General features: G+C 39.0%; 1 pseudogene; it reads right to left on the bottom strand.

Annotated features, from left to right (window-relative positions):
• Positions 1–3,118: 3,118 nt before the first annotated feature.
• LOC117012218 (magnesium transporter NIPA2-like) lies at positions 3,119–4,245 on the bottom strand (annotated as a pseudogene).
• Between the last annotated feature and the right edge of the window lie 4,945 nt (positions 4,246–9,190).

Below are 9,190 nucleotides of genomic sequence, written 5' to 3'. Positions count from 1 at the left end.
TGTCAAACAAAAGATTTTCATTTTAAAGCAGTCACATTTATCAGTTTTTTAAAGTTATTATTATGGTTTGTGATTTTTTGTGTCTTATTTATGAAGTTATTCCCTAGCTTATGGTCCTAAAAGTATTCTATTTTTTTCTAAGTTTAGAAATTTGCTTTTCTTCTTTAGTTGTTAATCCATTTGGAACTGCTTTTTGCATACAGTTTGAGGTAAATAGCTAATTACATTTATTCCTTATTAACTAATTACACCAATATAATTCTTTAAAACACCCATCCTTCCTGTACTAAGTTGGAGATTTTGTAGATTTCCTACATAGATGATTAGTATAATGTTGGAGTAAAGATAGATAGATTAATGGAGTATATTCTACTTAATAGAGATTTTTGCATTCACTAGAGAGTCTATATACAGTCAATTTATTTTCGATAAAGTAGATAAGTCAATTCAGTGGTGGAAATAATCATCTTTTCAGTAAATGGTGCTGGAACAATTGGTTAGCCTATGCAAAAATAAGATAAAATACACCTTGCTCCTTAACTTAATTACATACAAAACTTAACTCAAAATGATCATAATCCTAAATGTAAAAACTGAAAGTATAAAACTTCTAGAAGAAAACACAGGAGAAAATCTTAGTGAACTTAGTTTGGTAGACTTCTTAAATATGACACTAAAAGCACAAACCCCAAGAGAAAAAGTCAGTAAGTGGAACTGCATCAAAATTAAAAACTTCAGCTCTTCAAACAACACTGATATGAAAAAGAAAAATCAAGCCACGACCTAGGAGAAAATATTTGCTAAATATATATCTGACAAAGAAATTGTTTCTAAACTATATAAAGAATTCTTATGACTAATTAACACGATCAATAACCCAATAAAAATTGGTAGGATTTGAACAGACACTATACTAAAGAAGAAATATGGAAACCAAATAAAAACATTAAAAGATGCTCAACGTTCTTAGCCATTAAGGAAATGCAAATGAAACCCACAAGGAGATATCACTTCACACCTGTTAGAATGGCTAAGATGGAAAAAAGCTCAGTTTCAAATGTTGGGGAGGATAGGAAGGAACCAGACATCTCATACACTCTTGGTGGGAATGTAAACTGGTACAACTGCTGTGGAAAACTGGCAGTTTCTTCAAAAGTTACCACACAGTTACCTATGGACCAAGAGAAAAAAGAAAGCTTATGTTTATAGAAAGATTTGTACATAAATGTTCATAACAGCTTCATGAATAAAAAGCAAAAACTGGAAACATCTCAATTGACCATCAACATGTTGAATGGATAAACAAACTCTGGTATAAACACATAATGAAATTAAATGAATAAATAAGAATAATTAGAATTGTCCATAATAAAAAAAATAAAATACTGATATATACAACAGCAGGGATGAATCTTAACATAATTATGCTGAGTGAAAGAAGCCAGACAAAAGAGAGTAGATATTATATGATTCCATTCATATAAAATCCTATATTAACACAATCTATAGTGATGGAAAGAAAATCAGTTGTTATCTAGATAGGGAGGAATTACAAAGGGGCATGAGGAAATTGGGGATGTGTGACTGGTGTGTTCATTGTACTGATTGTGGTGATAGTTTCATGGATATTTATAAATGACAAAACTTATTAAATTGTATACTTAAATATATGCAGCTAGAAAACTCAATAAAGGGTGTAAAAATAGATATATTCAGACAGAATTCATTTGATGTACGCTAACAAATAAATATACTAATAATGAAGACAACTAACATCAGCTACTGTTAAGGCAAAGATTGCCAAGTTTCCAGGCTTTTTTTTCCCCCTGAAGTATTTAATGGACAGCTCAGTTACTTATGTTACTTATGTATAAAGAAAACACTTCTTAGTTAACTGTGGCGTGTATATACTAGTGTTCCCATGTCATTAAATGCATATTCCTTGCATTAAAATTTTTGATTAACCCCAGAATGACTTCGCTGATATCATCCAAAGTGGTGAGGAATTAATCCCTTAGGCATAGAAAGGAATGTTGGGTGTGTGTGGTTTTTAAATTTTTAAACCTAGGAAATAAGAAGCACTTAAGATTCTTTGCCTAAGATGTGATCATAGAATAATTTCACTTTGGTATTGTTTGCAAAAAACAAACAAACAAACAACAAAAAAAATACAGAAGTTTTATTTTCTTAAAAAATAAAACATCTCACTTTTGATAATCAAATATTTTAAACATCAGCTATTGTAAACATGACCTCTCCCATCCTGTTCTTGAACTGATGATTTGTAAGTAAACATCACATAATCTTTAGCTTCAAATGAGAGCCACCTCAAGGCAGTCATGCATGAAGCCACACATATTGTGTCTTCTGCTGGTACTGCCCTTTCTCTAAACATTTTCAAAATTTCCCTTTGGTAGAGTCATCTCTGAGCCAAAAGGAAAACTGATCTCTTTATTATAGTTACAAATCACCCAAAATGTTATTATAAAGTTTGATAACCACTCTATTTACCAGACCTGGTTCCACATCATTTAAGACTATTTTCAAAAATCCCCCCAAGTTAATTTCCCAAAACAAAAATTTGCAACAATATTTGGAAAAAAATTTTACACTTACTTAGCTTGTAGGTTGCTTAACTAATACCCTGGGGCAGACATATGTCTTTTTATTTTTCAAAATAAAGAAATTGGGCACTTAATTTTTACATTTCAGATTGGCATTAATATATTAGTTCTTCACAGAAGAATCAAGACTTAAAATATACATATGATAATACAGTGCTAATAAAATAGAAACCAGCCACAGACTAAGATCATTGTAGTTAACTGCTGTAATTTAAGACAATTTTTCTTGATTCAAATTAGTGAAATTTTAAAAAAGCGTGTCTCTAGAGAATATCATTTAAGAAGACAATGTCATTTTCAGACACATTTTGAAACGTGAATTACAGGGTAACATTTTAATTAAATTTGTTCCTGAAAAACCTGTCAGCTCTCCATTTCTTTGGGAGATACTTTCACCTTGTTGACAGTTCAATTTCCCAGGTTAAACTTTATTCATTTCTGTTAAGAATATTAGCGATATTAAGAATACTAGAGAGATTACATTCACTGCTTTTTCATCTTATCAAAATGACAAGGGCAGTCTTGCCAGACTTGAGGGATATCTTTAAAGGCAGGCCATCATGACATCCCCACATGATTTTAAGGAAGCCACTCAAAGTCTCAGTGATGTCATCGAAAGGCATGTCTTGCCCCTCCTTAAGAAGAGATGAGCAAATTAAAACTGACGCTGTAAAGAATGCATAATCCTTGGGAGTTTCCATACAGAAGGGTTCAGTATGTCCAGGGCCCTGTTTGGATAATTAATCTGCGTGCTTACACAGATTGTGAGGCTTAGCAGCAGAATCCAGGCCAAAGGATGTCTCAGCAGAGGCTTTCCAGCAGCAATGTCCGGGCTTTAACATAGACAACCAAAAAAGCACTTCCCTTGCAGAGCAGATGGTTATGTAACCAGAATATTTGTTTTTGTGGTGAGGTCCTTACAAAAAGTTTAATATCAGGGCTCTAAAGACCACAAGTATTGCAAAACCCCACAAAATGTGGATCACCTCGCTTGTAAGACATTTTATTTAATGTCACTGTGTCCTCTTCTTTTGGAGCATGAATGACTGTAATTCTTAACCAGGACAATGAGAACTCCTAATGCAGGCCCTAAGGTGACTGGTGCAAATGAATAAGCAGCAAAGTAGCCAGCTCCCGTTGAAAGCAATCCAGCCCAACAAAGCCATTCTTTAAGATTTGCATGACCACTTTGACCTGCTCTCATGGATCCTATTCTCGTAAGTCACAAGAGAGCTTGTTTTTGTTGGTTTTATTTCAAAATGCAGTTTTCCCCAAGAAAAATACTGAAGCTCATAGACAATCCCAGACTTACATAAAAGTCACATATAATCCATGCTTCTGGTTGTAGAATTTGCTTCTGGAAAAGTTCCTGTGAATTCCATTGATCACAGAAGATGCTGGCATTGGAAAGAGTATGAATTAGTCTTCCAATCTCAAATTTTTACATCCCCATACAGGCTTTAGGGGCTATCACAGCCCCGCCAGCCATACTCTTGCCTTCATCTATGTCCGGTGGGAAGTGAGCACGACTAAGGCTGCAGCTGGGCTTCTGTCCGTGGCAAGTGCCAAGCTGTACCTCCCCAGGATGATCCCTGGCCGTCTCTGCAGCCACTACTAACATGAGATCGTGTCCTAGTTCTGGGCCATGTAGTAATAGAGGTCAGTAGATATATATTTTGTGGTTGAAATTAATGTACCATTGGCTGTGAAGCTCAATTTAAAAGGAGAAGGGTTCCCATCAAGCATGTAGCCTCACAAACCGATCACTTAAATGGTGGTCTGAATTTGTGTGTGTGCGTGTGTATAATTCAGTGGCCCAGTGAGGTCTGATTTTAGTGTGCTTAGCCTAGAAAATCCCAACTCAGGAGAGAGTAAAAGGTGAACCATCGCAGAACGCACCTCTGATTGTTGGTGGCGTGGGTGTTACAATGCAGGTACAATAGTTTCAATGCAATGTGCTGACTATTGTAAGAAGGCCTCGAGCCATTGAAGGGTTTTAAGCAGTCCTTTGATATGGTCTGGTGGTGTTGAAATTGTCAGTCTTGCCTGTACTTTTAAGGCCTGAGAACATTCTATGGGCAATAGTTCCTGCAGAAAATAGTGAGAAGCTTTAAGGAAAACATTCTGTGGGTTTTTCCATCAGTCAGATATTTTGTTTCCTCCTGGTCAGTTTCCTTGGACACAGTCAGTATGTTGGCAGTGAATGCTAGTGGAAATATGAAGCCTAAATACCACAGGTGCAGAGCAGGAGCTACCGAAGAAAATGCCATGGAAAGAGAGAATGAGAAAAATAGATCCTTTAGGAAGTCTCACTCCAAGATGAAATGAACTTTCACAACATCAAGAGGTTGCAAGAAGGAAAGTTAAAATTCCAACATCTGCCTTGGGATTAAGCAAGTGTTCTTGACTCAACCCAAACATGGCCAGCTGACCCCAATGCCTGGCTGACCCTAACATAGCTGGCTGACCCAAGTTTTGCCCATCCCTTGAACCACATTTGAACTTTATGTAAGCCCTGAAGTCGTTTGGAAGTTCATTTGAAAATACTTTCTTTGTCTCCTGGTTTGGACTGAGAGTGCTCTGAGGAGAACCATATAGAACCACAGGGCAGAGAGCTCATTTTTTCATTTATATGTGTTTTTACGACCATTTCCCCAAAAGCGTTAACCAAGGAAGGAATGATGAGCATTGAGAAACTCCGTAATTTGTGCACGGTGGTGTGAGCAAACACAGTTTCCCATCAAGGCAGTGTGGTCAGAGGCAAAGCACTCAGAAGCCCTAGTTTTGGTGTCCTGGTGTAAGGAGCCATTCACAGCATGCTGCTGAACGGATGACAGAGTGAACAAACGAAGGACTGCCAGCTAGGCCTGAGGAAGGTGTTTCAACAAACAGGAGGCTAAACGAGAGCAACCACAGAAACCAAAGATCAGAAGGGGTTACACTTTGGGGGTGTAAATAATCCCAGATGCTGGGCAAGAAGCAGAGACTTGTGATGTAGCCCCTGCTAGGTTCCCAGTGTGAGAATCACTGAGCAATAAATCTGGAACTCCATAGGCGATTCATAGAAGGAGAGGTCTGGTATTGGATTCTCCGTGAAGGAGGAGTTGGGAGTCTGGCGAAGCCTTGAAAGGCGAAGAGGGTTTGGCTAGACCAAAGAGAGGGGAAGAATGTATCTTAGGTAACAGGCTGAAAAACAGCACAGAAGTGGTTTAAATCATGATGAGAACGTGACTGAGGAGGGTACTGGAGGGTGGTAGGGAGCTGGTTGGCCTTGAAGTGGGCAAGGGGCTAGGACGTGGCCGACTAGGAGCGCAGGAGGGAGGAACAAGGCACCATGGCTCTTATGTTGAAGAGCAACGTCCCAGGTGACTGTTGTGGCAGAGTGGGCACCTCCTCACCCACCTCCTGGCCGACTCTTGCTTCTTGTAGAGCAGCTGAGGCTGGATGGAAACCCAGCAAACATTTCTGTTACACTCCCAGGTGAACAGACCTGCAGAAGTGTGAGGCAAGCCCCTCGCACGCTCCCGTGTCCAAAAATGAACCAACATGACGAAGACTAGATCACATGCTTTCAAAACAAACCAAGTGCCTCTTCCCTCTCATATGATTTGCCAGATGACAGATGATCCCAATCCCTGTAATTACTTAGATACTTTAATTGACTTTCAGTGGCAGTAATGAGTAACTGGAGTTCAGACTTGTAGAATTTCCTTCCTAATTGTCGCCCTTAAACTACTCATTATAGGGATAAATAACACACCACTTTATTTAAACCATTTCCTCCATTTGTGCAGTTCATGTAAATTCCAGCGGAAGTGTCACAGCATTTGCAGGCCTCTAGGAGAGCTGTTTGGGGGTGTGGAATGTGGTGTACCATTAAGAGAGCTTCTCAAGCTGGTTGGCTATTTCTTTTGAATTAGCAAGCCACAAGTTTCCAACACTGACGCACTTCCTAGTGCTTCAGATTTAAAAGGCTGTGGAAAGGATAATTGACCATAGCTTGTCAGCAAGAGAGATTTACTGTCATTAGCACAAACTCAGATGAATTACTTTAATATCATGGAATATAAAATATGGCCAGATAGTTTCCTTTCCCAGTGAGTTAAGAGTACTTAAACAGCTTTTCACACTTCACTTCTGCATGTGGGTGTAAAGGAGGGAGGAAATCATAAAGGGCTCATGACTGGGAGGGGAAAGGAGGGTGGGATTAACTTGGCAGAGGTAGGAAAAGGTAGATTTCAAATTGTCAAATCAAATCCAGTGAACAGACCTCCTCAGGGTTGCTTGTTTTCAGAGTACCATGAAAGCTACTTAGACATTCATTTTTTAAAGAAAATTTTCTGACATTGATTTCTATTTTGCAGTGTAGCATTAATGTAGAAAATTCTATTACAACTAGTGTTCTTTGTGCTTTGACTCAATTGTAGAGAAGTTACTAGGAATATTATAAAGTAGATCACCAAGCCTTATTACACCATAACACCTGTTTGGGAGACCCGAATTGTTTTATTCAGGGCAATGAAAATATGGCCCCTTAACATGTTCTATTTTGTTTTTTTTTTGAACCATCCATGCTTCTGAGGATTTTGTAAAAGAAAGCCAGTGCCCAGGCATAAAGAATGCCTAGAATTGCAGCAATTTATTTTCATTTTGCTTCCCCATAGTTCCTTTTGCAAAAACATTTGCCTCCTAACTCTGAGAACTCAGGGCAAGCCGTCACTGGCAATTATTTCATTTTGATTTTCGGGAGGAGGGCTTCCTTCCTGTCTGATCATTGAATCTCGATTTTCTTTGCAATCTGTCCCCTGCTTCGATGAAGATACACACATGTGGGCTTGGTTCCTGTTGTTATTGTAACTGAAATGGAGCTAATCTCACTCGTTGCTGTATGGCTCAGCTCTGCAGGTTAACATCTGTGAACGTTGATGCCAGCTACTAGTGCTTGATTAGTTGATTCGTAGGTTACTTGGACGGTAAACACTGTTCTTTCCCCTTTGTATTTCTCAAGCACATTGTATCATACCTGGGAGGTGAAAGTAAGAGAAGTTCCCTTTTGGAAGGAGGGGAGACAGCATGTGTGGTTACTGCATCTCTGACTGCTTCCCTTTCACCACTGAGTGTCATGGCAATAACATAAATGGAAATGAACATTTCATTAAATAACCTCATTTGTAGCATGTTGTTAAAAACACAAAAACAACAGCAACAATCAGCTAAATGGCACCACGAGCCCCGTTCTCTCCTTGCACTGACCATCAGGTTCTAGGCCTGAAGGCCAGTGGGCTGGACTTCTCAGGATCAGTGAGTGGTGAAATTCCAGAGACAAGGGGCTGCAGAGTCTCTAGCTGACTTCCAGTTTCTAACATTCTGAGTGAGTTGTTGATTCACCTACATCTCATTAATCTGGCCATGGCTCGCCTTCAAATTGCTTTCAAAGAGTCATAGTTTGAGTTTCCTAATTCCATTTCCAACACTCAAAAATGGAGCACAGCCTCCAATGCCCTGGCTATTTCTCCAGACTTTGTATGTTTGTGGGTCACAGAGAAGAACATCACATTTATATTTAAAGAAAAAATGTTCTGCAAAGAGGATAACGGTATGGTGGAGAAAGATTTGAGGAAGTAACTTCAAAGTTGTTGAAACCCAGTTATAAGTTGGTTGTTCCTTCATCCCTACGAGACAGGAAAGAAAGGGAACTTTTAAATTTAAATATGATAACCTGCCACGTTAGAAAGGAACTATCTTTATCAATGCCAGACGTGTGTGAAATGATGGCAAACTTCATTTGAGAAAAAAGAAAATGGCAAGAAATAGTAGTGTACCTGACTAGGTTATATTAGCACATGGTGATTCCTTATTATAATGAGGGGTCCTTTCAAGTTGTCCCACATAGATTGGATCCAGGCCTGACCAGGATGACAAGCTGTCCTCTTGAATGGATAGCCATGTTCCTTTTAAATAAAATCTACGTGCTCTGTCTCTGCTTGGTATGCACTTTTAACTGGCCCGTCACATGCCTGGCAGAGTGTCTGAGCCCAAGACAGCTTGGAAATGAGGCCGCAATCAGATTGGAAATGTTTGCAGAAGTTTTGGGATGCACAGACTGGGTGCTGGTCACGTCTGTGGCCAACCGTGTGCAAAGTGGACTTACTCCATTTGTGACTCCAGAATGCAGGAGGGAAAGGGAACTTTTAAATTTAAATCTAACCTGCCACTTCAGAAAGGCTTACCGGTATTAGCTGCTCTCTCCAGGGATGGCTTGGCCTAGATGGCAAGTTATAAGGAAAGTTTGAAATTTGCCAGAGAGATAGAGATAGAGATACAGAAACGAAAGTAAAGGCCAAAGAAAGAGAGAAAAACATAAAGGTTGGATTTAGTTTCTATGCCTCTTTCATTTTTTTTTTGCAATGGAATGCTTAATGCCTGTATTAACTGTTTCACCTGGTTGTGCCCTAATGAGTAAATGCCTTTCTGAATACGGGAGGTAGGTGGTGTGTGAGCATGCATTCTTGGATTTCCCCTGCCTTGAGAAACATGCCCCTTTCCGTTTTCACCTGCACTCCCCT

The sequence above is a fragment of the Rhinolophus ferrumequinum genome, chromosome 20, assembly GCF_004115265.2.
Source record: "Rhinolophus ferrumequinum isolate MPI-CBG mRhiFer1 chromosome 20, mRhiFer1_v1.p, whole genome shotgun sequence".
In the NCBI taxonomy this organism is placed as follows: Eukaryota; Metazoa; Chordata; class Mammalia; order Chiroptera; family Rhinolophidae; genus Rhinolophus; species Rhinolophus ferrumequinum.
This window is presented reverse-complemented; position numbering and strand designations above follow the sequence as displayed.